The sequence below is a fragment of the Pinus tabuliformis genome, chromosome 4_1 (genome assembly GCF_031772625.1).
Source record: "Pinus tabuliformis cultivar Carrire ecotype Pingquan chromosome 4_1, CPIR1, whole genome shotgun sequence".
Taxonomy (NCBI): Eukaryota; Viridiplantae; Streptophyta; class Pinopsida; order Pinales; family Pinaceae; genus Pinus; species Pinus tabuliformis.
Window position 1 is genome coordinate 670,344,685 of NC_142303.1, and position 23,112 is coordinate 670,367,796.

Below are 23,112 nucleotides of genomic sequence, written 5' to 3' on the forward strand. Positions count from 1 at the left end.
AATCTATATATTTTTGGGATCATCATCATCCTCTTTGAGCTCTGCTACATTGTAACATTCCATGAACTCTTGTATCTTCTGTGAATGTTTGTGCGCAGGACACAGTGGTATATCCTTTAACACTGTCGAATCTCCATTAGTAAAAATATTTCGTCACAGTACCTTTAGAACCTCATTGAGTGTTGGTTATTTTGCTTCAAAACTAAAGGTAGCCTTAAAACTTTGTGCAATCTCTTTCCATTCTTTTGTTCATCTACGCACCTCCAACTCAATATACCAATTCATGGGACAATGTCTAGCATCTAAACAAATCTTTGTATCCCCTCTTATTGTGGTAAACGTCCTCTAGTTCATGCTGCAACACACCGCTTTAAGTGTGTCCGTGGGCAATCCATGCCTAAATACTTCTCCCCGGGAACCCCATAATTAGTCTCGAACATAAAGTGCAAACAACAGTTTGCACTGCTACCATCCTGCGATCTGACACTTTTGTGCATCCCAACACCTAGCAGGGGTTGCATGCAACACAATGTCCTGTGCGGAAATCCTCACATGCTTTGGTATTTGATCCTCAAATTCCTGCACAAAATGCTTACTTCAGACAATCCATCAAAATGGGGTGGGTTATGCACCTCGACTCCTACCCAGCACTCTACTCTGGTAAGGTGAGCACAACCTCGAGTGTTGACCTCATGTAGTTTGTTTTTCCAGTTTTCCAACACCTTTGAACCAGAAGTGCAAGACCCCACACTATGCTAACTCAACACTCCATCAGTTGTAGGGTTCACATAATCCTCCCAATGGGCTGTCACATTGTAAATGTTCTCCAATTCTTCCCAACTTAATTCTCCTTTAACCAGCTCAACGTATCGATCTCCTTCCCACGGGTCCAAAGGCGTTATAACTCGAACATCCCCTGTTTTGGAAATCATTTGTCTTTTTTCAGGTTAATGATTATCTTATTATCAAAATCCCTAACAAAGCAAGTTAAGAATCGGTGTCATGGATGATCTCTATAACTTCAAAATTAATGGTACTTGTAGCCCCATCGATATCTATTGGTACAATAGTCAATCCTCTAATTGGGAAGATACGATGTTGATTGGATAGTCTTAGTTGAATAGGAGACCATGTCAGGTTTGGCTTCCCCATCATTTCCCATGTACTCTTTGGCAAAATATTCACATCGGACCCTAAGTCCAATATGATATTATCCATTTCATAATATCCCACTTGTGCACCAAACCTGAATTCCTTGCTCATCCCTTTCCTCCATGCTACTTGATTTACTGCGTGCGGAGATGCTCATGTGATAGCTACTTGAGTCTCCTTCCTACATTGCTCCACCATGTGCTTGAATTTCTCCAGTGCATGTTCACTTTTTACTAGCTCAAGGCAACTCTACAATAGCTTCTAAACTAAATTTGTTTGTCACTGATTCAGGGGAAATATCATCATAAGCAACTAGCATCACAACCTCTTGGTGTATATCTAGTCCATCTCATTCTACGACAACCATCTCCCTTTGGGCTTCCTTGTAAGTTTCCTTCTCTTGGACAGGGTTGAACCTTGGAGGCAATTTGGGTGCTTTTCTAACCCAGTGTGGTGGTTGATCTCTCAACTTTGCAGCATCTGCTCCTGTCCTGACACTTCCACGTGTGACCACACTAACTTGAGGTGGGGTCCTGCGTGGCTCAACCGTTATCATTTGCACATTCAACCCCTTCTTCTCCCACCATTTTTCAATCAATTGAGGGAAATTCTCAATTGCATGATCCAGTGCTCTACAATAGGTACACATGCAACAAGGATTAGGGAAATCCCTTACAAGGTGTCCTTGTTGTCCAAAATTATAACAAACAAGAGGTCCCTGACCTCTTCCAAATCCTCCTCTTCTTCTCGTTGGTACTCCCAGACCTCTAACTTCCATTTCATGTCCTCGTCCAGACTTATTATAAGGTTATGTCTGATTATATCCTGGTTGATTAAAGCATGTTGTAGCCTCAGTGCCTTCGAGTCCCTGTACCTGAAATGAATCAAATGTTCATTCACACTTCAATTCTAATGTGCGGAAATGGTGGATATCATGCCTCATCGATTTGTAGAAATCACAAAATAAAGTGTGTGCATTCGCCTCATACTTATGCATCATCGGACAATTCTATGGGGTGTGACCCCATACTCAACAAACTTCACACCACAAACCTCTACCCTGTGCAAGCGGATTAGTTGCGCTAGTCGACATTAGTCTGTCAGCAACTTGCACTCTTTCCTGTGGTAACCTTCTTTCCAGCAAATAGAACACCACACTTCCTCTCGCTTCTCTTTTCCCTTAGTTAGATCTTGTAGCTAAAGAGTCATCGCCACCAGCTGAGGTTCTTTATTCCATGTTGGAGAAGCTTCCAGCTTCAATGCAAGCTCCAATGCTTCTGACTATGAGCCTATTCATTATTGTGTTAAGGGTATCCTAATATGTGGAAGTAGACCTACAATAAACCACTCTTTATGTTATGCATCCAAAATCTTGAACGTCAACTTGTCCTTCAAGATCTTGAACCTCTAGTCGAAATCCCATATCGATTCATTTGACCCTTATTTAATCTCCTTCAACTCAGTAATGCATTGATACTTGGATTTCGGCTTCTGAAATTCCTCGATTAGAGTTTGCTTAATATCATTCAACGTCTTATTCTGTCCATTTGGGATCACACTCTTATTTTTCATATACTATGCCAATGCATATCTCTGAAGATAGCTTCCAACCGTGCAATCTTTGTTGCCTCATCCAAGACCAACTTCATTGTTTAAATGGCCTCACAAACAAATAAGTGTTGTTTTGGATCCTCATCCTCAGCGCCATCGAACATAGCCATCCTTAGTTCTACACCTACCATTGTGCTTTGTGTAGCACATCTTGATGAAGTACTTTCAGTCACACCTGTCACACCACTAGATGATTGTGCACTAGTCTTGCACACTAAACTGAACCTGAGCACCCTGTGGCATTCCTATTGTTTGACCAACTCCACTACTGCTAGTGCCTCTACCCCCTTGACTATGATTTCCCTTTGCAGTATTAGACATAGTGTGTTGAGTACTTACCTCTATATTTGTAGAAGCACACAGGGTTGTGGGTTCGAAACCAAGCATGGTCTAACTCTGATGTTAAGGGTTCAAAAAATTCGTGTTGCATGGATTGAGCTGCTCTTCTTCCTTCGCTTTAATGCATGGGGTATCGAACTGTGTTCCCTCGTAAACTCTAATCACTTGTGTAACTCCTTGCCCTCCGATGGCCTTTCCTTGCCCCTCTTCCTCGGCTTCCCCTTGTGGCAAGCATCAATGCTAATTGGTATCCTCCCGCATCACTCCATCGAAACCTTTGTTCACTCCTCAATGTGCCACCCTCTATGTCTTCTACCTCCATCCTACCTCTTTGCATTCACATCCACAGTGATGTATCTGCCTTCAGTCTCCATCGCAATCTCTCTATTGTTTTTCCATCTCCCCTTTGCTCAAACTACCCCCTAGTTCTCCCCACTTTCCGCTTGGCACACAAGCGATTTATCTGCTCATGCTATTTGATTTCAGGGGTAGAACTTTATGGTCATACAGTAACATTTTAATGGATAATGGCAGTGGTCCTATGAATCTGCCTTGCGGGCCCTTCAAGAATTTCCTTTGCGCTGCACTATAGGATATTGTCACTTCTACGATGAACTCGACAATATACCCTTCCAACACACTCTCAAATCAAAAACCTACAACATGTGAGATCTTATTACTTATTGCTTGCAAGTAACACACCTCCTCTAGAGTCCACCGCCTTGGTCCATTATGGCGACAAGTCAGATTATTATCCTGCAACTGTTGAACCCACTCTGTCAGAATATTTGGGAATTCTCCAAAGAAAACTTCATGAAGTTCAGTAAACACATATTTTTGCAACCATTTCTCGTGCTCAGTCTCCTACCTTTGATTTATTTTCTTGCAAATTCATGCTCCTTCCACTTAAACCATCAAGTAATTTCTTCCTTGGTGGGATTCCATGGTTTCCACATCTCTATCACAAAATAATCCCATCATACAATGATCTTGATCTTGACAATGGAACCATTTGTTGGTGCTCAAGGATCTGACAGACCCGAGATTTGGTGTGCAATTCGGACAACAAATTCACTCAGCATCGACCCCTTCAGCATCACCTAGTAAGTGGATGAAGTCTCACTCGAGGTGCTATGGGTAACTTCTAGATCCAAGTTTCTGCATTTAGATGGGATTATCGTGGTTTTGTGACACCAAGACTTCGTCTTACCGCGCAGGGAGTCTAGGCACCTAACAGACAGACACCTCACAGTCATTTTAAGATTATGTATCGCACGAGACTTTCACGGGATTTTACACGAGCTAGTTAGTGCATTCTTCATTGCCCAGAATGTCATCACGACCAAAGTATCTCATCCCTTTCCATAGCCTTTTCGACCATCTCAGAGAAGTTCAACAAAAAATAAACATAAGAGCATCATGATGAAACTATAACAGTGCCATCAACTTTCTCAGCTACACAAGATATTAATAACTATTGTATCAACATTGTATTATTAGGAAGCTAATAAGAAAATAGTAATAATAATAGGATAACACATTCATACACCAGCACATATGGGGCAATCCACTAATCTTTTCATTACTTCAATATAAGGGAACAGGGACAATGCACTACAATAGAAATCAACTAAACTTGGCTCACCAACCTTACTATATTCACTCAATACAATACATCAACCATTACGAGGTAGAAACACACTACTGACTCTACTACAGAATATTTCATCTATACATATGCTGAACAGTAGCTACAAACACACAAAAATCCTTACGACTAAGTAAATGAACCAGGAACCACAACAACAACAATTTGTTGCTCGTCTCGCTCACTCTCCAACTGAGGTTGACTAGCCTTCTCAGCGATATTTCATAGCTTCTTGGTCTTCTTCTCCTCTCTTCCAGTTGTCCTCCATGTTGGCTAACAGTTTGGATATTCTATGACAACTTCTCTCTAGTTGTCCCATGTCGTTTAACCGCCTAGTAATGCCTGTTGAAAATATTTGCTGCTAGCTCGTCACCACTTCGCTAACTTCCTTCACTCTGCAAATATCTCCAAATTCTTCTACCACGACGACCTTCCTCCCCTTTGTCAATCATCCCAAAATCCTAACTACCAGATTTATTAGCATGCATCCTTGCCTGCTTGATGTTGTGGTCTGCTTCGTGCGGTGCCTCCCTGCACCACGTCTCCCTTTCCTGCGCCAACATTTCTACTGCACGCTAGACACTTCTCTCTACGCCACTCTCTTATTTGTGGTCCCTTGCACTAATACCAAAATAAAATTGGCCTCCAATAGTTATAGTGGAGGTTTTCCATATGATAGCAAGGCCTCTTGAGCCACCCAAGGCATCTTGGGCTATATATTCACTATTTCTCCAAATAATCTTTTGAAAGTTATGCATATTTTTTTGCGAAGCATTTGGTTTCTTGGATCATGAGAATGTTTGGATGTTCTTGCTTAATTTTACGTTTCAAGAGTTTATGCTTAGACTTTCCATTAAGACCCTAAATATTCGAGGTGATGACTTTTATTGAGAATAGTGGGAGGAGGGTTGGAGAATAGCATCCATGGTTGTCACTTGTCCATAATTAACTAAGAAGTCACCTAGAGCTTGTAGGAGTTGACTATTACTTTTTCTTCCTTTTTTTTGGTTCCTCTGCATTGTTCCCTTAGTCCATACGACATTTCTTTTTGTGCCATGAGATGAAAAAGGAGGATGAGGGGGAGGAATGTCACCTGATTATTGAGCTTGCCGGAGAAGTGGTTCTTACTTTTTAATGTAAGTGTTGGCTATGAGTTGCACTTGTTGTTCTGAGATTGTTGTTGGGTCCTTGTTGTGTCATTCTTCAACTAGTGACAGCAAATCCATGGCTTCGACATCATTTACCTTAACTTTTTCATTTCACATAAACCTAAAAGTGTTTAAGTAATTCTTATTTATTATTATTGTTATTATTAAACTTTATTTATTGTTTCTTTTAAATTCTCTATTATTATTATTGTTATTATTAAACTTTATTTATTGTTTCTTTTAAATTCTCTATTATTATTATTATTTCTATTTTTTTTTATTATACTTTGATAGTTATTTATTATTATATTCTTATAATCATATTGCTTATTTACTAATATGGGCCATTACAAATTGGATAAGGAAATAGGACCAAAAAAAAAGTACCAAAATGGTTCTATCATCCAAAAGGTCGTAATTAAATCCTTTCCTCTCCTAGGAAAGTGGCCGATATGAGAATTGGTAATATGGCCCAAGTCTTCATAGGGAAGGATCTTTGGATTGGGAATAACAACAATCATCTACTCCCTAACCACATAATTAGAAGTCTACATGGGGGGCTACTACTTAATTAAATCATAAGAAGAGATCATGTAAACTACCAAGTTCGATGGATGACCTGGCAAGTTGGCATTGAAGTTGTCGATTCCCCCCACCGGACTTCATATATCAATTCATGATTGGATTCCTTCATCTCTCCTTCTGATCAAGAGGATAAGTTGATATGGTCCCTTTATCCCTCTGGGGACTAAGTCTCAAACTTGGGATACTCAACAATAGCATAGAAACTTCAAGATGATCCTCCACCTTGGTTGAGGAAAATGCTTTGAAAATTAAAATACACAACCAAAGCCAAACTCTCCATGTGGCTTCTTCTACAAGACACCCACTTGGGATAAACTCCAATGCATGAATTTTTGGTGGGATTGGAAGGTGTTATCTCTATAAACAAAATAATAAAACAAATCACCATCTCATACTAGAATGTCAATTCTCTCTAGTGGTTTCGACTGAAATAAAAATGACAATTGGTCCTCATTGTAAATGAGAGGTAGATTCTATAAAAGCATCTCTACAAAGTTGGTGAAGCAACTAGCACGCTATTGATTTCAAAGCTCTTCCTCTTATTGTTGCACGGGGAACTGCCTTTTGAAGACAAAGAACCCTCTTCTTTGCAGTGGACTTTACAAAGTCTTGCAATTCTCTCAGCCTACTTGCAAAACCCTCTAACTGTGAATGGGAGATCTCAACAAGAAACCATCATGTAGTAGGATATACCATGGCCATTTTTCGATGGGGTTTTACAAGGAAATCTAACTTGGAAAGGGGCAGGGGATATAATTCATTTCTCAAATATTCATACCATATCTTTTTCAGCGGACATTGGGTCAGCGTCAAATCAATGTCACATGGTTCGGGTTCAAGTTCGGGTTCGGCAATGATTAGGTTCGGTTTGAGTTCGAATTTTCTGATGAGGTTCGCCATTAGGTTCGTCTATATATAATGAATTATAGGATAAAATAGTAAGAAATCAAAATCAGCAAACATCAAAAATGTTATCACAGACATTGAAACTGCAAGGATAAATTACAAGCTTGAGTTGTGACATGAGGTTATGAGTTTTGATCTATGGACTTTGTCAATGGCTATGAGGTTCGATGAGGTTCGCCGAACCTCAAAACTTTTTTAAGGTTCACCAAAATTTGAACCTCAAGGTTAAAGTTCGACGAACCTTGTAACATAGCTTCAAATAATTATAGTGATATTTTAGACTTAAAGTTCACACTTCACCTAGCTCGGGAGAAAAGCCTAACTCAATCTCACATATGCAACAACTCACTTGTCATTAAATGGGTGAATGGGGACTGCACTTTCTAGAATTATTCTCTTTCACCCCTTTTCCGGTAAACCACTTCTCTCACCTCACTTTCAACCATGTTTATAGGGACAAGAACCAAGATGCTAACCGCCTATCCAGGGCTGGGTGGCACTGGACAGAGGCACATGGGGCCGTGGATTTCTCATTAGAATACTTTCACAACTCTGGGCTCCAACTTTCATTAGCTGTTTATATACACTGTTGTTGATCATCAAATCCTTCTCTATCATGATTACTTTTGCTCAGATGTTGATCTATGTATAGGTATATATAATGAACAGTTTTTTTAAACCAAATGTGATGAAATCGCACTGATTTTTTATATGGATCATACTGAACTCTTACACTCAGCTGTTCAGGAAGTCTGTTAGGAAGAAGACGACTAGTGTTGATCAGTTATGAGTTTTGTTCGCACTCCAAAATTTTTTGGACATCATTTCGAATCCGAAGACAGGAAACCTCTGTTTTTTTTCCTGGTGCAGTTGGGCTCTTGGCCAACAGAAGGCCACAAGCCTCTACAGCTGTAATCTTGTTTCTCAAAAATAGTATTACTTTCTTTTTTCTTTGGAAAAAAAAAGTTGTATTAAATGAAAAGAAGATCAATTATTCAACAGGTAACAGCATGATATGAATGAAAAACTTTTATTATGAGAATCTGAAATATTTTATTGAAATACTATATTGAAGTGATTGTGAACCACATTGTGTCATACTTGTAAGTCGTTATACTACTAGCTTCGCCATATTTGATTTCTACCTTGATAATTCTGATCAGTGTATCTAGAAAATATCATAACATGTAGTTCAGGGCGGTAAACTTCCACCAAAACCATTAAAGTTACCCTATTAATTGGCCATTCACATATGTACAAAATTATGATTGTGGCCAAGGCTATCTAGCATGGAAAGTTGGAAACCAAGCATGAAGAATATTGAAATGGAATTTTCAGTTAACAAATATGAACAATTCAAATTCTCACCAATTAAAAAACTCAAATATCAATGAAAATGCAAATTGAGCCCACAAAAGTCAAGTCAGACCACACCTCCGAGAAAAAGGAACCACATAACTCAGGACTCTAATACCGTTGTGTAGCAACATAATCCTGCAAACCATAAAGTAATTTCAAACACAGCTAACATGCTGCCTAAACTGAAGCCATAAATTCAAATAGGTCTGACATAAAATAACAATTCTTGACCAAAAAATTTCAATGATGAACTATCAATAAAAAAATTAAAAAAGTGTTCAAACCCATACAGTCCAGAAGATTGTTGTGGGAACATTACTGAAGGCAACTCTTGCTAAGCCAAAGTCGCAAATTTTGAGTTTGCAGTCCGCATTGGCAAAGACATTCTTTGGCTTGATATCCTAATGAATAACAATTGCTACAAAATAGCATAGCTCCAAAAATCAGAATAAAATGTGCTATATATGCAGCACACCTTTCAACGCTGAACATGCATTATTATGTGCTCAATTCCTTTGCTATTAATTTTCCAATCCAGAAGTTCCTTTAGTCACGGAGAAAAGTCATGGTCATGGCTCGGATTTCTTCAACTGGGCTGATAGTTCATGTTTTCCTCAATTATCTATGCATTTCCAAACTGGATTAGGGATTGATTGGTGCAACTTTGACACGAACATAGCCTGATGAATAATTGTCATAAGTCAGTCAGTTTATGTACTTCAATGGCATCCTGGTGCTTCGACTGCATGATTGTAAAACTTAAAGTATAAACTCGTGTACAACAAGGATGCTAATGATGTACATCAACAACAATGATTCATATTTTTCAAAGCTTGAATGGTATTTATTCAATATATCAATTTGACAGGCTGGTTGAAAATAGACAACGCATCCTTTTCGATACAACAATCTCTACTTGCCCAATTGTCTTACTTCCTAGCTTATCCAAAATACCTAAACTTATGAAGGTAAATGCAATCCCATATCAACTCCCTTGTTAGCCTTTGATGCCAGTAAATTTAGATATTTCCAGAAATATATATTCCCGTGTAAAAAGGTTCACCTATGCAGTTGGTACTATAATTACTTAGAACAAACATCAACAAGAAAATTCAAATGACTTTTAAGATGGAAGGATCTAATAGCTTTAACTCAAGATGCAGTCACCTTCTGGGGCTCTTCAAATGTAATCTCTCATGTGGACATAGGAGATACTTTTGTTGGAAATACTCCTATTAGGACAAACATTAGCATTCAAATCTTACCAAAGAAAACAAAGATATCTGAAATCAGACATGATTTTCGATAAGAACACGGACTTAGCAGCAGTTCTAAAGATAATAACAATTGCTCAAAGACTATCTAACCTTTCTAGGTGAGGATGAGATTTCATTTGAGCCTGTGTCAATAGCCAATAAAATTGGTCAGATGGATGCTTCTTTAGCTCTGTAGGAAAAAAGGTTTGCCTAATTAGTATGTTAAGTACAGAGTTCACTTAAAGAGTGGAAAGAATATAAAGATGTTGCATGCCTCTTCAAGTAAAATTAGCTCCAACCTAGCTGAACTGCTCAGGAAATATCAAATGCTTTTCTTTGAAAACTAAGTTTATAACTTTGAATTGGCCTAGCGGGATAGCTCAAATGGTTGAGTGCTGTCATATACAAGCAGAAGGTCATTGGGTCAAGTCCAGGGCTAGCTGCCTCTGTAGATTATTGGACCTCACTCAATCTCCCTGCTGGATTAGGTTGCCAAAACTGTTGAAATTAGAGCAGCTATGGGATGAATTTCCCCATAGGAACCCATCCACCCCAAAAGAAGCCCATCTCACCCCAAAGGAGAATTCAAATTGATAAGAGAAATATTATTATTAATGTGTTGGGCACTCCTCTCATTACTATTAATGTGACATAAAATTCGGGCAAGCAATCATTAAAGAAAAATATATATAAAGATTATTTTTGAACAAATCCCTCCTAGTTCTACAAGTTGACTTGGCTCCTTTAAGTCACCCATTTGATCATGAGGAAGTCTATAAATATGTAATCAATCCATCTCCAAAAGGTGCAATTTGGATTCACATACATCCTCCGAAAGTTGGTGCTAAAATCTGAGGGAACTTTCTTATCAAGAAGCTCAAAATTTATGGTTATATCTTTTGTGTAATGCGAGTTTGTATTTTTGTGGCTCGCTTCTATTCTCAGTGGCTCACATTAGTTTTCCGGTGGCTCGCATTAGTCTCTCTGTGGTTCGCATCATGTTTTGTGGCTCACACTCGTTATTATTGTGGCTCACATTTGATGTTCTATGGCTTGCACATTACTCTGTGGCTCGCACTATGCTCTATGGCATTATACACTGTGGCTTACACTATACTCTATGGCATTATACACTGTGGGTCACATTTTATACTTTTTGATTTGCATGTTAATTTGAGCAATGATTCCTATGTTGCTTGGTCAGTGTTCTGATAGCAATGTTTGATACCTATTACACTGATGTATGGACAGTGACCTTGATGTGAGACAGTGATCTATATGATAGTGACACAGTACTCTTGATGATAGTGATAACAGCATGTCTACAATACTCTTGACAACAGTGGCCTTGACACATGACTATGGTCTATATGTATATGACAGTAACCTTGATGCATATGTATATGGCTATAACCTAATGATAATGAGACATGACAGTGATTCTATAATAATGATGAATGGCAATGTCAATGAAATATGGCAGCAGTGTAAGGCAGTTTTATGTGATGATGACCTATAATAGTGATTCTTAACAAGTGCTTATTACAATGATATATGACAGTGCTCATGTGACAAAGATGGCAGTGATATATAAGGCATTGTTGTGGCAGTGATATGTGACATTGCCTCCATGATAGCTGTGACAGTGCCTCTATGACCGAGATGTATGGTTGTGTTGTATGACAGTGATGCTATTGACAGTAACCTTTGTGACGAGGATAAGAGGGCTTGTGAATACCTCCTTGAGAGGTATGTCTGCTACTATCTTATGAGGATCTAGTATGATCTAGGTTTGGCATTAGGTGGCCTAATGTGATTGATGATGATGTCTCATGATATTTGTACATTGTATCTCAGTTGAACATTTGATGAATATCTAAGAAGAAGAATTTGGTTGGGTTTTCCCCCTTGTGGGGTTTTGCCCTGGTCTCTGACCTAAATCTTAGTGTCTCTATTGTGTATGTTTTTCTTCTATTGTTCCTTATTGTTTTGCTGCATTGTTGATGTTATTGTTCTCTCTACATAATTGCTAATGATGATATGATGTTATGAGGTAAATGTAATGTGAAAAATGTTGGAAAAAAATTTAAAAATGCAATTATCTACAACAGAGAACAATCTTGCCCTAAAATTAACAAAAACTGCAACCAGTTGATTTACCCCAAATACCATCCTCAAAATGAGGGGAATTGCCCCGAGGATTTCTCAGGATGTGTATTCCATTGAAAAAGAAACCGCTAGACTTCTTCTCATATGCTAATGCTTGCTAACCCCACATCTAAGTAACAGGACACATCCCTCCCCCCCATGTGTCGTGAATCTATCGTGTCTGACACAATTCGTGCATGATACATCTCTGACATGAGTTTGACTCGTGTTCGAGATGAGGGACGCAATTCAAACTCGTGTCAGGCACGTGCCGAAATCGTGTCCCAGTTTTTGAACACCTGTCTGACAAAAAAATGACTTGCGAGCTAGGTAAAAGCCGATTTTGGGCCACATTTGAGCATTTTTCTTTGGTGTTTCAGCGTAGTAGGATTGTGTGAGCAACCAACAAATGAGATAAAAGTCTTTTGGAGGTGATTCAAGGCACAGGTAAATGGATTTCCCTTCCATTTTTTTCAAGTTTTGCTACAACAGTTTGCCTGCCCATTTTGTTTACATGCATAGCCTTACAGAAGTGCATTTTTCTTTATTTTTACAGCAGTAATGGCTCAATCAAGGGCAGAAGGGAAGGGGCAAAAGAAGGGGAGGAATGTCCCCATTGGTAATGCCCTCTCTCTTTCAATTTCATTAGGGTTTGTCAGTCTTCCATCTGTTGGAAGTGGGGCTGCAACAACAACTTCAAATGTTGAGAGAAACATCGATTTAGCAAGATGGAAATCTCAAGAATTGAAATATCCCTTGTGGAAGTATGTTACAAGACATCAAGGGCCAGGCAACAAGTTAAAGGGAGGAGGCAATATTCTTTGGACATGCAACTTTTGCAACCATCAATTCAAGAGCACCTATTTCCGTGTGAAAGGGCATTTGTTGGGCACATCATCTTGTGGAATTGGAGCATGTGTAGGAGTGACTCCATCTAAGAGGAAATAATTAGAAAGAGAGGCCAATGTTGGTGTGGCAATGGTGGTTGCAACATCTAAGAAAAATAAGAATGAGGATCCCCTTCCATTCTTGAGGAAAAACAATTATCCATTTGAGAGTTCCAGTGGGGTGCAGGTCAAGGAGCAAAAAGGAGGGCACTTGGTCCAATGGACAAGATATTTCAGCAAGAGAGGTGAGAAGAGATTGATATTACCATTGCCTTTTTTTTTATCTCAACTTCATATCATTTAATGTTGCACGATCACCTTTATTTATTGAGATGTGTCGAGCTCTAGTTCAAGGGGCTCCATTGGGGTATGTGCCTCCTAGTTTAGAGAGGCTTAGAACCACATTTTTTACTAAGGCAAAGAAGGAGGTGGATAAAATGCTTGAGATTATTTAATCAACATGACCAACATTTGGGGTTAGTATTGTTTCTAATGGATGAACAAATGTAGCGCGGCATCCACTCATCAACTCCGTGATGTTTTCCTTGAATGGACCAGTTTTCTTGAAAGCAATGGATGCTCTTGGAAAATACAAGGATGCACAATACAAGGGTGAGTTGTTCATTAAAGTTATTGAAGATGTAGGTGTTGATTCTTGTGTGAAAATCATTATAGACAATACACTTGTTTGCAAGGTTGCTGCCATGATTGTGGAAGCTAAATATCCACAAATATTTTGGACACATTGGATTGTCCATTCCTTGAATTTAACACTTAACTCTATTGCTTCTGATGTGGCTTGGATTGGAAATCTTATTGAGGATGCGCAACATATCCGCAACTTTGTACAAAATCATAATAATGCCCTCACAATCCACAAAGAGTACACATATCTATAATTGTTGAAGATTGCAGATACATGGTTTGCCTCTTCATTCATCATGTTGGAGAGGTTGAGGGAGGTCAAGACCGCTCTTGGGGCCATGGTTATTTCAGAGTTTTGGTCTTTTTGGAGAAATACAAATCAAGCAGCCTCAAAAAGAGTCAAGGACACAGTGTTAGATGATGCTTGGTGGGAGAGGGTAGATCTTACTATTAAGATCATGGACCCTATCATTGCTTTGTTACGATTTGCGGATACAGACCAACCCATCCTAGGAGAGGTTTATCAAGGATAGGATTCCATGATTGAGTCCGTAAGGACTATTATTTTTCAGAATGAGTGCACATAGTATGAGACATCAACAGAGACCTTCTTCACCACCATACAGGATGTTCTTGTCAACAAGTGGGACAAGAATTGCACACCTTTGCATTGCTTGGCTCACTCATTGAATCCAAAATACTATAGCCATGAATGGATGAATGGTGGACCTTCATGCAAATTCCCTCCTCACAAGGATGGTGAGATTTCACAGGGGAGGAAAGATGATTTGAGATAGATATATCAGGATAGAGCATCCCTTGATGAGGTGGAGGATGCCTTTGTAGAGTTTTCCACTAGCACTGGGTGATTTGTAGGCTATAATGTGATTAGAGGCAAGGCGGCTAAGAAGCCCTATGCTTGGTGGGCAACTCATGGGGCAACATGCTATCCTTTACAACAGTTAGCCATGAGGCTTCTCTCTCAAGTTACTTCATCCTTTTGTTACAAGAGGAATTGGAGCACATATGGGAATCTGTATAGTTTGAAGAAGAGCAAGTTTGAGTCGTCCAAGTCAGAGACAATGGTGTACGTGAAGACCAACCTTCGTATTATTTATATGCAGAGGGATGAGTGGTTGTTAATTTTAGGTATGTTCCATGCTTAGAGCAATTTATTTCAATTTTCACAGTTAGCTCAATATCTTTTCCAGATTAGCAATCACAACAACATTAAAGTAAATTGCAGATAGAACATAAACATAAATCGCAGAAGACAAGCCAAGACAAGAGGACACAAGATGTGATGCTAGCCAAGGACAAACCCCAATGTGGGGAAACCCTTGATCCATTCTTCTTATATGTTCTTCAATAGTTCAGCAGAGAGAGATATAGTACATTTACAATAGAAGTCAACACTTTGACTTATCTAGATAAGAGCATAGATCATCTCTAAGAAGATGATATGTGAGATAAATTGAAGACATGTTGCTTCAACTGATTTTCCAAGGTGACTCCCTCACTTATCATTGTGTTGAATCTCGTCATCATGTTGCGCCTCACCGTGTTGCACCCATCATCACTATGTTGCATCTCATCATGCTTCACCAATCATGACTGTACCATGTACTTGCTACACCAAGCATCATTGTTGTCCCAAGTACTATTGCTACACCTAGCTACACCATGTACTTGTTGCACCTTGTTGTTTTTACTATCCCATTGTGCCACTGTTGCACAATGTCATTGTTGTCCCATCATAGTTTTGTTCCAACATGTTGTTGTCCCATCAATGTCATTGTTGTCCCATCATATTTCTGTCACATCATTGTTTTGACGTTGATCATTTTGCCACACAACTGTCCCAAGTGGTACGCTGAACCATGTTGACACACAGCATGTCTCATGTGCTTGCAACACCATGCTTTCCATGTTGTCTATGCTTGCCATGCTTGCCTTAGCATTCCTTTGCTGTCTCATTTACTATATAGTTGTCCTTTGCCACTGCTGCCTAGATATATAGGTGTAGATGTTGTTCCTAACAGTCATGTTATACCTTGTTGCTATCCCCTTAGCCTTGCCATACCTATTGCTATCCCATGTGTCTTAGCAGCACCATGTAGCCCAACTGTCCCATTTATTAGCATTGTTGTCCTGGGCATGTTTGAGTCCTCAAACTCTCATGCTGTCCTTGTTTTGAGGGTCACCTACAGCCCACCTTTTCAATTGTATTAGGCCTACATCTAGGGCACCGTAGGTTACCGTTAGGGCTCCCTTTAGACTGTGTTAGGTATACCTTTAGACAGTGTTTAGGGCTGACCTTTAGACTACGTTTAGGGCTGCCTTTTGGACGGTGTTAGGGCCTCTCTTTGCTGTGATAAGATTCCTCCAAGACTGCGGCTAGGGCATGCTTCCTTGACAGTGTTTTTGACTTCTTCTTTGACAATGTCTAGGGCTAGGGCAGCTCCCTTAGTCTTCTTTCCTCCAACGTCTAGGGCTTCCACTCCTAGATTTCTCTTCCACTAAAACCCAAGACAAGTGGAAAGAAATCAAGATAGAAGTGTGCATGAGAAATGACTCTCAAGTCATCTCCTTTTATATTAAAACGTTGAGCACATGTGGGTTTATTTGGTCGTTGTCCGACCTTGATGAATTGTCTTATAAATAAATTCATAGCTCCATGAATACTTATCGAAATCGGATGATATTTAGATCAATCCTACACCTCTCGATGAGAGGGATCCAAGAAAATTATCAGTTGCCATAAATAAGATCACCCACATGGAGTTTGGCCCTAGTTGCCAATTTTAACACTCCTTCTCAACTAGGGAGAACTCCATCCACTGATCCATATGTCTGACTGTACTATCTCTAGCATCAGTGCCCTGCACTGCACTGCTCTGCTGAACCATGAAGAAGAAGAATTGATCGAGAATGTCTCATACCATTCTCTGCTAACCCAAAGTCAGTTTTATCGATCCCGAATCAATATCACAAGAGAGTGTCTCAAACCACTCATACTGATCCCAGATCAGTTTCATTGATCCCAGATCAATATCACAAGAGAGTGTCTCAAACCACTCACGCTAATCCCAGATCAATGGAGGTCATCCTAGCATAGTCAGTACGGTAGATACAATGATGCGTCCATCGATAGTACTACTATGGTCCCTAGCCTCGTTTCCCTGCTGATTGGCCAGATGAGAGGTACTTCCCATGAGTCACAGACTGCATGGGCAGGATGCCTCGACAGGAGAACCATTCATCCTGTCCCTAAGTCACCTCGGGGTATCACAGGGGAAGGCTGAGCCATTCACCCTGTACACAGCGCACCATTAAGGGAGGGTGAGTCGCCCTATGGTCGTGTGTTGCTCCAGTAAGTACCCCAAGCCCCCGGAGCTCCTAGAGCTCAATGCATGCAACATGCAGGACCCTTATAAGAAGGTCTCTCAATGACTCCAAGTCGTTCGGGAAAGTCACAGATTTGACCTTTCCCCGGGGCTTTGACAAAATGTCTGCGACTTGTACATCAGTCTCAATGTGATGGAGCCTCCTCGCTCATCGACGTACCATATCCCAGATAAGGTAGTATCTGATGTCTATCTACTGGAGCAATCATCGAATACGGGATTCCTCAACAATTGAATCCCCCCTAGTTGTCACAAAGGATCACAGTGGTATTCATCATGTGTACAAACAGCTCGCTGAAGAGTTTCCACAACCAAGCAACTTCACATGAGATCATACTCATAGTTATGTATTCGGTCTCAGCGGTGCTTATAGCAACTGACTTTTGCTTCCTGCTCATCCAGGATATCGAAGCAGAACCCAAAGAGAACCAGCACTGAGAAGTGCTCTGGTGATCCTCCACAGCCTGCCCAGTCAACATTCGAATAATCATGCAACTTCATATTTCCGGCAGTGTATCTCAATCCATGAGAGATTGTGCCCCGAAGATATCTGAGAAGATTCTTGGCACCAATCTAGTGAGGCTCAACCAAAATATGAGCCCAACATGCTAACTGCAAATCATATGTCTGGACGAAAGTTCACCAAGAACATCAACGCGAATGAGTTTATGAAACTCAGAGGCATTTCCCAAATCTAGTCCGACATCACTACCATAAAACTTCTGAAAGTTAAGATCCTCGAGGTAGTCACGGGCTTGTAGTTTACCATTCCACATTCGAAATCCAACTCCCTCTTACTTCTGCAAATGAGAGGGTCTGCACTTGTTAGAAAGAGGTTGTCCTCATAAGGTGCCAGTATGAGAGGTCTATCATCCACAACCTTCAAGCAATGGTTTGGATCGACTTCACTCCTAGTGAATCTCAACTTTATCAGACAGTTATCAATCCTCTCATATTAAGCCTGGGGTGTTTGCTTCAAGCCATAGAGGGCTTTCTTCTACCTGCATACATGAGATTCCCGATCATGAATCTCAAACCCCCTAGGTTGTTCCAAACTTGTGGACCTGCTACATGAGGGGAATGGTCCCTTTGTAAGAATTCCTTCAATACATCTCAGACATGTACCTTCATGCTTCTTTTGAATTCAGGCATCCCTGTCACCATCTGACTCACATTGGATAGGGCCTCATAAAGTAAACCTCTGATGTTATAGATGAGATATGTCAATTAACATGATCCCCAATGGACCATCCTACAACTTGATACAAATTGCCAACCTTGAACCCATAAGAAAAAGCATCTTTGAAATTTCTATTTTCAAACACGTACGTACCTTTCCATCAATGAATGCCACCCTGAAACCTTTGACTTCCATTGCCAAAATGGACACCAGGTTCTTCTTGCGAACAGGTACATAAAGAGATTCTCGTAAATGAATTGAGTTACCCTCATTCAATTGAGGGGTAACATTCCCTACACCCTTTCTGGGATAGGTGGCATTGACTCTAAGTATAATCTCACGATTGTTTCCATCTCTACCAAGTTAGAGAGAGCACCCTTCTATCTGATGAAGTGCCTTGAAGCACTACAATCAATAAGCCAGATTCCCAAAGAGTCTAAAGGAGAGGGCCAATACAAGATAACGCTTCTATATCTTATCAGAAACTCATACCTAGGGTTCCTTGCTTTCTTGAAAAGTCGGCTATTTCCTTGATGACTTGTATTACCTGTCATTCCTCTGATCATTGAAGATGTCCTTGGAATGATTGTTATCATCATCAAGTGATGTGTCCCTACCTTGGACACTCCTTCGCATAATGGCCGAACTTATTGCAAACAAGGCATCTGCCTTTCCTTCTGCCCTGAGATCCAGTCTTCCCACTGAAGTGATCTTTAGGTAGGTCATCAAAAGCTTCTACTGCGCCATTCTGATAATATTCTCTACTTCGATTTCACCCTTGGTGAATTTGAAGAGGGATGAGGAATCCACTGATCCCCTTGTCCTTTCCCAACTGTCTTCGGTGATTGCTCTTTCACTCTTGCTTGGGCTTTGTCTTCACCTCAGCTCTAATACCATGTTAATTTTAGGTATGTTCTATGCTTAGAGAAATTTATTTCAATTTTCACAGTTAGCTCAATATCTTTTCCAAATTAGCAATCACATCAGCATTAAAGTAAACTACAGATAGAACATAAACATAAATCACAGAAGACAAGCCAAGACAAGAGGACACAAGATGTGGCGCTAGCCAGGGACAAACCCCAATGTGGGGAAACCCTGGATCAATTATTCTTATATTTTCTTTAATAGTTCAACGGAGAGAGAGAGAGAGAGAGTACATTTAGAATAGAAGTCAACACTTTGACTTATCTAGATAAGAGCATAGATCATCTCTAAGAAGATGATACGTAAGATCAGTTGAAGACATGCTGCTTCAACTGATTTTCCAAGGTGACTCCTTCACCTATCATTGTGCTGAATCTCGTCATCATGTTACACCTCATTGTGCTGCACCATGTTGCACCCATCATCACTATGTTGCATCTCATCATGCTTCACCAGTCATGATTGTACCATGTACTTGCTGCACCAAGCATCATTGTTGTCCCAAGTACTATTGTTGCACCTAGCTGCACCATGTACTTGTTGCACCTTGTTGTTGCTGCTATCCCATTGTGCCACTCCTGCACAACGTCATTGTTATCCCATCATAGTTTTGTCCCAACATGTGGTTGTTCCATCAATGTCATTGCTATCCCATCATAGTTCTATCCCAACATGTTGTTGTCCAGTCATTGTTTTGAAGTTGATCATGTTGCCACACAACTATCCCAAGTGGTATGTTGAACCATGTTGATACACAGCATGTCTCATGTGCTTGCAACACCATGCTTGCCATGTTTGCCTTATCATTCCTTTGTTGTCCCATTTACTATACAGTTGTCCCTTGCCACTATTGCCTAGATATATAGGTGTCGTTGTTGTCCCTAACAGTCATGTTATACCTTGTTGTTGTTGTCCCCTTAGCCTTTCCATACCTGCTATTGTCCCATGTGTCTTAGCAGCACCATGTAGCCCAGTTGTTCCATTTATTAGCATTGTTGTCCTGGGCATGTTTGAGTCCTCAAACTCTCATGTTGTCACTGTTTTGAGGGTCACTTGCAGCCCACTTTTTCAGCCGTATTAGGCCTGCATCTAGGGCACCGTAGGTTAGCATTAGGGCTCCCTTTAGACAGCATTAGGGCTGCCTTTAGACAGCATTTAGGGCTGCCCTTTAGACAGCATTTAGGGATGCTCTTAGACTGCGTTTAGGGCTGCCTTTAGACAGCGTTTAGGACTGCACTTTAGACTGCGTTTAGGGTTGCCTTTTGGACAGCATTAGGGCCTCTCTTTGCTGTGATAAGATTCCTCCAAGATTGCGGTTAGGGCATGCTTCCTTGACAACGTTTTTGACTTCTCCTTTGACAACGTCTAGGGCTAGGGCAGCTCCCTTAGTCTTGTTTCCTCCAACATCTAGGGCTTCCACTCCTAGATTTCTCTTCCACTAAAACCCAAGACAAGTGGAGAGAAATCAAGATAGAAGTGTGTGTGAGAAATGACTTTCAAGTCATCTCCTTTTATACTAAAACGTTGATCACATGTGGGGTTTATTTGGTTGCTGGCCGACCTTGACGAATTGTCTTATAAATAAATTCATAGCTCCATGAATACTTATCGGAATCGAATGATCTTTAGATCAATCCTACACCTCTCGATGAGAGGGATCCAAGAAAATTATCAGTTGCCATAAATAAGATGACCCACATAGAGTTTGGCCCTAGTTGCCAATTTTAACAATGGTTGAAGGGAAATTCAAAGATGTGGGTTTTGTTTCCTGATGATATGGGTTTGGAAAACAGCATTGAGTTGGAATTGGCCAACTTGGATCTTAATGAACCAATGCTAGAATTTGTCAGTTTTGATGAGGGTGATACTTTTGAGGGGTCATCCTCCACACCAACAAATGCAGAGATTACATCGGATAAAGAGGAGGAGGATGTAGAATAGAGCAGTGGTGGCACTGATGTTGATGAGCTACAGGCTATGGGATATAGGCTATAGCCTACTAACAGTTGCCTATGAGATTCTTCCATCCTGATCTATGGTTCTGAGTTCTAGTATCTACCATGTTTTGTATTTGCTATTTGTCATTCGCATTACCACATATAGTATCTGTAACTCTGACTTAGTTAGTCAGGAGTCCTCAGGACTCAGTATCTATGTAATACATTTTGATTTTGATGACTTAATGAGAAAATTGCAGTTTATCGTTAATTTCTTGTATTTGTCAATTTATCATCATTGATGTAGTAGTAATTACTAGTTGTAAACTTGTATCATTGATGAATCATGATTGTAATTTGTATGCATAATGTATGATTGAAATTGTATCATCATAAGAATTTGTTTAATATATATATATATATATATAATCATGGTGTCATGTGTTGTACACTCGTATTTTTGTGTCTTACGTGTCTCGTGTCCCCATGTCAAATGACTTAGCCACACATAAAAAAATAGTAGACATGTGAGCGAATGCAAAAACAAATTGCTACCTGTGTTTTTATACTGTAAACTTGAAAATCTCATAGCATGTCCATTTGCCGCTGGAAGGAAAAAAAGTTACCATACGAAATCAGGTAGATGATTATACACAAAGGACAATCTTCAAAGATTTACCATTATTAAAAAATGCAAGAACTTGTTTGTCAGGTCACTGTATTTATTAACTGCAACAACAACATTCATACTGTATATATTAACTGCAACAACAACATTCATACATCGAAGCATTGTTTGCTTACTTACGTAGACCTGCACTTCATACAAAAATTACAATGCTTCACAGGGTTCGCCATTATAGAAATAATCAGCAATGATTGCGTTTCATGTCACAAAATTTTGTTTAGGGGTTCTTTCAAACACTCGGCATGCATTTCAAGCACAAATTGATGTTTGTTGAATGTAAATTAATATGTTTAAACCTACGCTTGCAAGCAAAAGCAATTTGATTAATGTACATACAGCAAAGTGCTCTGCATCAAGAACTGAATCACAACATAAGGATATGAAGAGAAATGCCTATTTGCAAGAGAAATTTCTAGTAAATTCTGGGTTTTACATGACCAGGAAAGCAGATCGGGTTTACCAGAAAGATTGTAAAAGCTATTATGACAGTAAAATCCTAAAAATAATCTGGAAAAAAAGCATGCATACCTCAAAAGGGTAGCGAAATTCCAGATGTTGATAGTTCCATCAACTAGTCCGCTGGCAATTATTCCAAACTGAGGACTGATGCTCGCCCACATAAGCCAGCTTGAATATCTCAAGTTGGCTGAGTAACTGGCTGACAATTTGATGGCTCCGGCCATCACACCCACTGCCAACAGAGGCACATCAGGAGCAAACGATACCGACGCGGATCAAGCCGTGTATTTTATGGTAGCCATTTTTACAGGATCTCGCTTTCTTCTGCCCTAATCCTCACCAATCACCATCGGACCCAGGTGTGGAGATAGCAGTTCGGATCTGAATACCCTCGAATTTTTTGAGGGTATTCAAGAGATGGACTTGCAGAGGTTTATGCGACAAAAACAAAAACCAACTTTCATTTTTAATACAGTATGTACTTTTTTTGGTTAGACCGTTTGTATTAATTTTCAAAAAAAGAAAACTGTTATTCCCTGACCAGAGTCAAAAAGCAATCATGTCATTTAAACTAAAAAGATAAAGTTGTAAAGACATATGCAAAGGAATAGGAGATTTCATCTAGCACAACCAAGTTACTAATAGTGGCATCAATTTATTTATTTTTCAATTGTGTTTTTAAAAAAATCAATTTTTTTAAACACAAAAAGATATTTAATAGGTAAATTAGAATACTAAATTTAATTGCCCATTAAAAAGATTTTTTTTAAATACAAAAAAAAATTAATATGTAAATTAGAATAGCCCATTAAAAATATAATTTAAATAAA

General features: G+C 39.6%; 1 long non-coding RNA gene across 5 annotated transcripts; it reads right to left on the reverse strand.

Annotated features, from left to right (window-relative positions):
* Positions 1 to 8,442: 8,442 nt before the first annotated feature.
* Positions 8,443 to 22,798, reverse strand: LOC149177883 (uncharacterized). Of its 5 annotated transcripts, none has more exons than XR_016258805.1 (3): positions 22,352 to 22,765; positions 9,224 to 9,428; positions 8,443 to 8,883 (listed from the first exon to the last, which is right to left on the reverse strand). It is a non-coding gene; the product is annotated as an uncharacterized LOC149177883 (long non-coding RNA). The 5 variants fall into 5 exon arrangements; XR_016258804.1 differs by having other exon boundaries at positions 8,446 to 8,883; positions 9,039 to 9,428; XR_016258802.1 differs by lacking the exon at positions 8,443 to 8,883 and adding an exon at positions 21,691 to 21,741 and having other exon boundaries at positions 8,910 to 9,428; positions 22,352 to 22,767.
* Positions 22,799 to 23,112: the final 314 nt, after the last annotated feature.